Raw genomic sequence first — 8,627 nt, forward strand, 5'->3', positions numbered from 1 at the left:
AATTTTTTTTCCATTTTATGTAATTTTTTTCTGCTCCTATCTTTGTTATTTCCTTCTTTCCACTTACTTTGATTTAATTTGCTCTTCTTTAAAAAAAAAATTTGTTATTGGCGTATACTTGATTTACAATGTAGTGTTAGTTTCTGCTGTACAACAAAGTGAGTCAGTTATACATATATATATATCCACTCTTTATTAGATTCTATTCCCATATAGGTCATTACAGACTAATGAGTAGAGTTCCCTGTGCTATAGAGTAGGTTTTTATTAGTTATCTATTTTATATAATGTAGTGTGTATATCTCAATACCAATCTCCCAATTTATCCCTCCCACCTCCCACATTCATAACCATAAGTATGTTTTCTACAATCTGTGACTCAATTTCTGTTTTGTAAATAGGTTCATTTGTACCATTTTTTTAGATTCCACATATAAGAAATATCATATGATATTTGTCTTTCTCTGTCTGACTTACTTCACTCAGTATGACAATAACTAGGTCCATCAATGTCACTGTAAGTGGCATTATTTCATTCTTTTTTATGGCTGAATAATATTCCATTGTATATATGTACCGTGTCTTCTTTATCCGTTCCTCCATCAATGGACATTTAGGTTGCTTCCATGTCCTGGCTATTGTAAATAGTGCTGCAATGGACATTGGGGTGCATGTATCCTTTCAAATTATGGTTTTCTCAAGATATGTACTGTGGCTCACACCCATCTCTGGAGCTCACTTAGGCAGTGCTCTGCCATCTGTGGGCACACAGAACAGGAAACTTCTCTCCTCATGCACCCTGAAACAATGGTCTCTTGCCTCTCCAGCAGGTCCAGACCTTTTTCCAGGACTCCCTCTTGGCTAGCTGTGGCACACTAGCCCCCTTCAGGCTGTCTTCATGCAGCCAACCCCAGTCCTCTCCCTGGGGTCTGACCCTAAAGCCCGAGCCTCAGCTCCCAGACCCCACCCGCCCCAGTGGGTAAACAGACAAGCATCTCAGGCTGGTGAGTGCTGGTTGGCACCAATCCTCTGTGCAGGAATCTCTCTGCTTTGCCTTCTGCACCCCCGTTGATTCTCTGTCCTCTGTGGCTCTGAAGCTCCCCACTCCCATCCCGCCAGTGAAGGGGCTTCCTAGTGTGTGGAAACTTCCTCCTTCACAGCTCCCTCCAGAGACCCAGGACCCATCCCTATCCCTTTGTCTCTTTCTTTTTCTTTTTTCTTTTGCCCTACCCAAGTATGTGGGGATTTTCTTGCCTTTTGGGAAGTCTGAGGTCTTCTGCCTGTATTCAGTAGGTGTTCTATAGGAGTTGTTCCACATGTAGATGTATTTTTGATGTATTTGTGAGGAGGAAGGTGATCTCCACCTCTTACTCCTCTGCCATTTTGAAAGTCTCCTAGTTGTTTTACCCTTACTGAAGCTTTATCTTTTTATTCCTCAAGGTGGATAATCTCAACTGACCTGTATGCTGTTGAATTAGTGAATTTTTCACTTTAGTGATCACACTTATTATATCCAGAATTTCTTTTCTTTTGAAATAATATTAATTAATTAATTAATTTATTTATTTATTCTATTTTTTGGAGACATCCACCTCATAGTTACCTTGTGTCCTTTAGGCATGATTTTTTTTAAATTTCTCTGAACATAGCTAATTTAAAGTCTCAGGGTCAGTTTCCATTGCCTGCATGTTTTCCTGTGTATAAGCCATACTTTTCTATTTCTTTGTATGTCTTGTTACTTTTTGTTAAAAATCAAAAAATTTTAATCATGTAATCAGGGAACTCTGAAAATCAGATTCCACCCCCAACGTTTATCTTTATTGCTGTTTGTTAAGTGACTTTCCTCAATAAATTCTTTAAAATCTGTGTCCTTTCTTTTATGCAACCACTGACATCTCCTCCTGATTAGCTTATTGGCCAGATAATGGTTGGATGGAGATTTCCTTAAATGCCTTGAGACAATGTGGCTCCCAGTCTTTGTTAAGGAGATCTGTGTGTGGGTTGGGGTGTATCTTCAAGGCTCTGACAGGTAGTTTACAACTTTGCCTTAGCCTTCAGTCCTTGCCTGTATTGGGGGAGCAAGAGCTTAGGGCCTTCACAGGTCCTTCTTGAGATGAGACTGTGCATAACCCTGTCCATGCACCTGCCTTACACATGAACATGACCCTCTAAATTCCCAAGGTTATGTCACGGACTTTCAACAGTCCATAGAGATGGACATATCATTTGTCAATTTTTCCTTTTAAGTTTTTGGTCAGCCTCTAGTTTATCCCAACCAGTATCACTACCTCAGGCAGCTACAATATAAAACAATATCTTCTATTATTTTTTTAACAGAGAAATGTCATTTACACTAGGAGGGCTCAGGTCAAACAAAGCAAAGCCTGTGTTATGGAGCTTTTGAGCAAGTTTCCACACAAGGTAAAACAGTGACAACTCTCTGGAATAGGGCTTGTAGGCTCCTCCAATCACATTCTGCCCCTTCCAGTGACTGCTAGGCTGCTGGATTTTTTTTTTAACAGATAACATCCATTGTGTGGCTTTTGATTTTCTTTTTTCTTTTTTTCTAATTTATAAATTTATTTATTTTTATTTTTGGATGCATTGGGTCTTTGTTGCTGTGCGTGGGCTTTCTCTGGTTTTGGCAAGTGAGGGCTACTCTTCATTGCATTGCGTGGGATTCTCATTGCAGTGGCTTCTCTTGTTGCAGAGCAGGGGCATTAGGCACGCGGGCTTCAGTAGTTGTGGCACATGGGCTCAGTAGTTGTGGCATGCGAGCTCTAGAGCACAGTCTCAGTAGTTGTGACGCACGGGCTTAGTTGCTCCTCAGCATGTGGTATCTTCCTGGGCAGGGCTCGAACCCGTGTCCCCTGCATTGGCAGGTGGATTCTTAACCACTGTGCAACCAGGGAAGCCCATGGCTTTTGCTTTTTAAAGCTACTGTGAAGGTGATGAGTGAGGGAAGGAATTAAGCAAGTGGAATTGTTGAAACATTTACTGTTCTTCCTAGCATTCAATTGTTTTTCTTTTTTTTAAACATCTTTATTGGAGTATAATTGCTTTACAATGGTGTGTTAGTTTCTGCTTTATAACAAAGTGAATCAGTTATACATATACATATGTCCCCATATCTCTTCCCTCTTGCATCTCCCTCCATCCCACCCTCCCTATCCCACCCCTCTAGGTGGTCACAAAGCACCAAGCAGATCTCCCTGTGCTATGCAGCTGCTTCCCACTAGTTATTTTACGTTTGGTAGTGTATATATGTCCATGCCACTCTCTCACTTTGTCCCAGCTTACCCTTCTGCCTCCCTGTATCCTCAAGCCCATTCTCTAGTAGGTCTGCGTCTTTATTCCCGTCTTGCCCCTAAGTTCTTCTGACCATATTGCAAGCCTTTAGTTCATTATCAGTGTTCTGAAAACTTTGATTTTGATAATTTTTTGCCAGTGTGTTTTTTTTGCTGCTGTTTGTTGTGAATCTACATCACAGGTTTGTGAGTATTGAATGAGGAAAGACTTATAGTACCTAGCTCATAGCAAGTGCTCATTCAATGGTTACTATAATCATTTTGTTTGTTTATTTGTTGTTAATTCTTTTTTTTAATTTTTGAATTTTATTTTATTTTTTTATACAGCACGTTCTTATTAGTCATCAGTTTTATAAACATCAGTGTGTACATGTCAATCCCAATTGCCCAATTCATCACACCACCACTACCACCCCCCCACCACTTTTGCCAGTGTTTTTATTACTTCGGTGAAAGAGCAGATTTTCAGAGGTCTCTACTCCACCATTCTGCTCTATGGTTTTCAATTAATTTCTCTGTGATTTCTTCCTCTCTGGAATTCTCTCTCTCAACTCCAAGCTATTTGGGCAGCCAGGGGCTTTGATCACTTTATCTTCTGTTTCTAGAAAAGTGACTGTGATTTCTACTTAGCCTCTATTCCCTTGTACTCTCATATAGAAAATCCACACAGGGAATAATCTGGGGTATAATATGGAGTTAACCTTGTGTGTTTCCATTTTCCCAATGATTATAGACCCTCAATTAATAATTCATCACTTGCTTCACAATACTTCTCAGACAATAGTTTTAAATATCTTACCTAAATTTATAGCTGTTTTTGGCAGGAACATTAGATTAGTGCCATATGAGCTAATCTATCGTAACTAGAGCCATAAGTATAGCTGCTCTTATAATTTCTCCTTTCATTTCCTTTACAGGGAACTGGTTAAATAAATGTGGCACATCCACATAAAAGAGAATTTTGAAGCCTAAATAAAAGAGAAGGATTTATACTTCTACAAAGTGATCTCCAGAATGAAATATTTTTTTTTCATGGTTTGGAGTATTTTATTTTATTTTAAACATCTTTATTGCAGTATAATTGCTTTGCAATGGTGTGTTTGTTTCTGCTTTATAACAAAGTGAATCAGTTATACATATACATATATCCCCATATCTCTTCCCTCTTGTGTCTCCCTCCCTCCCACCCTCCCTATCCCACCTCTCTAGGTGATCACAAAGCACCGAGCTGATCTCCCTGTGCTATGCAGCTTCTTCCCACTAGCAATCTATTTTATATTTGGTAGTGTATATATGTCCATGCCACTGTCTCACTTTGTCCCAGCTTACACTTAGCCTTCCCCATGTCCTCAAGTCCATTCTCTAGTAGATCTGCGTCTTTATTCCCGTCTTGGCTCTAGGTTTTTCATGACCATTTTTTTGTTTGTTTGTTTTTAGATTCCATATATATGTGTTAGCATACAGTATTTGTTTTTCTCTTTCTGACTTACTTCATTCTGTATGACAGACTCTACGTCCATCCACATCACTACAATAAACAATTACGTTTCTTTTAATGGCAGAGCAATACTCTATTGTATATATGTGCCACATCTTCTTTATCCATTCATCTGTCGATGGACACTTGGGTGGTTTCCATGTCCTGCCTATTGTAAACAGAGCTGCAATGAACATTGAGGTACATGACTCTTTTGACTTATGGTTTTCTCAGGGTATATGCCCAGTAGTGGGATTGCTGGGTCATAAGGTAGTTCTATTTTTTGACTTTCAAGCAACCTCCATAATGTTCTCCATAGCGGCTGTATCAATTTACATTCCCACCAACAGTGCAAGATGGTTCCCTTTTCTCCACACGCTCTCCAGCACTTATTGTTTGTAGAGTTTTTGATGATGGCCATTCTGACTGGTGTGAGATGATCTCATTGTAGTTTTGATTTGCATTTCTCTAATAATTAATGATGTTGAGCATTCTTTCATGAGTTTTTTGGCAATCTGTATATCTTCTATGGAGAAATGTCTACTTAGGTCCTCTGCCCATTTTTGGATTGGGTTGTTTGTTTTTTTGATATTGAGCTGCATGAGCTGCTTGTAAAGTTGGGAGATTAATCCTTTATCAGTTGCTTCATTTGCAAATATTTTCTCCCATTTTGAGGGCTGTCTTTTCATCTTGTTTATGGTTTCCTTTGCTGTGCAAAAGCTTTTAAGTTTCATTAGGTCCCATTTGTTTATTTCTGTTTTTATTTCCATTTCTTCAGGAGGTGGGTCAAAAAGGATCTTGCTGTGATTTATGTCGTAGAGTGTTCTGTCTATGTTTTCCTCTAAGAGTTTTTTAGTGTTTGGCCTTACATTTAGTTCTTTAATCCATTTTGAGTTTATTTTTGTGTATGGTGTTAGGGAGTGCTCTAATTTCATTCTTTTACATGTAGCTGTCCAGTTTTCCCAGCACCACTTATTGAAGAGGCTGTCTTTTTTCCATTGTATATTCTTGCCTCCTGTATGAAAGATAAGGTGACCATATGTGCATGGGTTTATCTCTGGGCTATCTATCCTGTTCCATTGATCTATATTTCTGTTTTTGTGCCAATACCATACTGCCTTGATTACTGTAGCTTTGTAGTATAGTCTGAAGTCCAGGAGTCTGATTCCTCCAGCTCCGTTTTTCTTTCTCAAGATTGCTTTGGCTATTCGGGGTCTTTCGTGTTTCCATACAAACTGTGAAATTTTTTGTTGTAGTTCTGTGAAAACATGACAGTGGTAGTTTGATAGGGATTGCATTGAATCTGTAGATTGCTTTGAGTAGTATAGTCATTTTCACAAAGTTGATTCTTCCAATCCAAGAACATGGTATATCTCTCCATCTATTTGTATCATCTTTAATTTCTTTCATCAGTGTCTTATAATTTTCTGCATACAGGTCTTTTGTCTCCTTAGGTAGGTTTATTCCTAGATATTTTATTCTTTTTGTTGCAATGGTAAATGAGAGTGTTTTCTTAATTTCACTTTCAGATTTTTCAACATTAGTGTATAGGAATGCAAGAGATTTCTGTGCATTAATTTTATATCCTGCAACTTTACCAAATTCATTGATTAGCTCTAGTAGTTTTCTGATAACATCTTTAGTATTCTTTATGTATAATATCAGATCACCTGCAAAGAGTGACAGCTTAACTTCTTCTTTTCTGATTTGGATTTTTTAATTTCTTTTTCTTCTCTGATTGCTGTGGTTAAAACTTCGAAAACTATGTTGATTAATAGTGGTGAGAGTGGGCAACCTTGTCTTGTTCCTGATCTTAGTGGAAATGGTTTCAGTTTTTCACCATTGAGGATGATGTTGGCTGTGGGTTTGTCACATATGGCCTGTATTATGTTGAGGTAATTTCCCCCATGCCTACTTTCTGAAAGGTCTTTATCATAAATGGGTGTTGAATTTTGTCGCAAACTTTCTCTTCCTCTATTGAGAAGATCATATGTTTTTTTTTCCTTCAATTTGTTAACATGGTGTATTACATTCATTGATTTGCGTATATTGAAGAATCCTTGTATTCCTGGGATAAACCCCACTTGATCATGGTGTATGATCCTTTAATGTGCCGTTGGATTCTGTTTGCTAGTATTTTGTTGAGGATTTTTGCATCTATGTTCATCAGTGATATTGGCCTGTAGTTTTCTTTTTTTGTGATATCCTTGTCTGATTTTGGTATCAGGGTGATGGTGACCTTGTAGAATGAGTTTGGGAGTGTTCCACCCTCTGCTATATTTTGGAAGAGTTTGAGAAGGATAGGTGGTAGCTCTTCTCTAAATGTTTGATAGAATTTGCTTGTGAAGCCTTCTGGTCCTGGGCTTTTGTTTGTTTGGAAAATTTTTACTCACATTTTCAATTTCAGTGCTTGTTATTGGTCTCTTCATATTTTCTATTTCTTCCTGTTTCAGTCTCGGAAGGTTGTGGTTTTTTAGAATTTGTCCATTTCTTGCAGGTTGTGCATTTTATTGTCATATAATTGCTTGTAGTAATCTCTCATGATCCTTTGTATTTCTGCAGTCTCAGTTGTTACTTCTCCTTTTTCATTTCTAATTCTATTGATTTGAATCTTCTCCCTTTTTTCTTGATGAGTCTGGCTAATGGTTTATCAATTTTGTTTATCTTCTCAAAGAACCAGCTCTTAGTTTTATTGATCTTTGCTATCATTTCCTTCATTTCTTTTTCATTTATTTCTTTTCTGATCTTTATGATTTCTTTTCTTCTGCTAACTTTGGGGTTTTTCTGTTCTTCTTTCTCTAATTGCTTTAGGTGTAAGGTTAGGTTGCTTATTTGAGATGTTTCTTGTTTCTTAAGGTAGGATTTTATTGCTATAAACTTCACTCTTAGAACTGCTTTTGCTGCATTCCCTAGGTTTTGGGTCATCGTGTTTTCATTGTGATTTGTCTCTAGGTATTTCTTGATTTTCTTTTTGATTTCTTCAGTGATCTCCTGGTTATTAAGTAGTGTATTGTTTAGCCTCCATGTGTTTGTATTTTTTACAAATTTGTTCATGTAATTGATATCTAATCTCATAGTGGTGTGGTCCGAAAAGATACTTGATATGAGTTCAATTTTCATAAATTTACCAAGGCTTGATTTGTGACCCAAGTTATGTTCTATCCTGGGGAATGTTCCATGAGCCCTTGAGAAGAAAGTGTATTCTGTTGTTTTTGGATGGAATATCCTATAAATATCTATTAACTCCATCTTTTTTAATGTATCATTTAAAGCTTGTGTTTCTTTATTTATTTTCATTTTGGATTATCTGTCTATTGGTGATACTGGGGTGTTAAAGTCCCCTACTATGATTGTGTTACTGTTGATTTCCCGTTTTATGGCTGTTAGTATTTGCCTTATGTATTGAGGGGCTCCTATGTTGGGTGCATAAATATTTCCAGTTGTTATATCTTCTTTTTTGATTGATCCCATGATCATTATGTAGTGTCCCTCTTTGTCTCTTGTAATAGTCTTTGTCTTAAAGTGTATTTTCTCTGATATGAGAAATGCTACTCCAGCATTGTTTTGATTTCCATTTACATGGAATATCATTTTCCATCCCCTCAATTTCAGTGTGTATGTGTCTGTAGGTCTGAAGTGGGTTTCTTGTAGACAGCATGTATTATGTGTATTGTTTTTGTGTCCGTTCAGCCAGTCTATGTCTTTTGGTTGGAGCATTTCAACCATTTACATTTAAGGTAATTATCGATGTGTATGTTCCTATTACCATTTTCTTAATTGTTTTGGGTTTGTTATTGTAGATCTTTTCCTTCTCTTGTGTTTCCCTCTTAGAGAAGTTCCTT

At 37.5% G+C, this 8,627-nt stretch overlaps 1 long non-coding RNA gene across 1 annotated transcript; it reads left to right on the top strand.

The window, feature by feature from the left end:
• The first annotated feature begins 327 nt into the window (after nucleotides 1–327).
• On the top strand, nucleotides 328–8,408 carry LOC118891003. Its single transcript, XR_005018874.1, has 3 exons — nucleotides 328–573; nucleotides 3,516–3,522; nucleotides 8,398–8,408. It is a non-coding gene; the product is annotated as an uncharacterized LOC118891003 (long non-coding RNA).
• Nucleotides 8,409–8,627: the final 219 nt, after the last annotated feature.

The sequence above is a fragment of the Balaenoptera musculus genome, chromosome 2, assembly GCF_009873245.2.
Source record: "Balaenoptera musculus isolate JJ_BM4_2016_0621 chromosome 2, mBalMus1.pri.v3, whole genome shotgun sequence".
Lineage (NCBI taxonomy): Eukaryota > Metazoa > Chordata > Mammalia > Artiodactyla > Balaenopteridae > Balaenoptera > Balaenoptera musculus.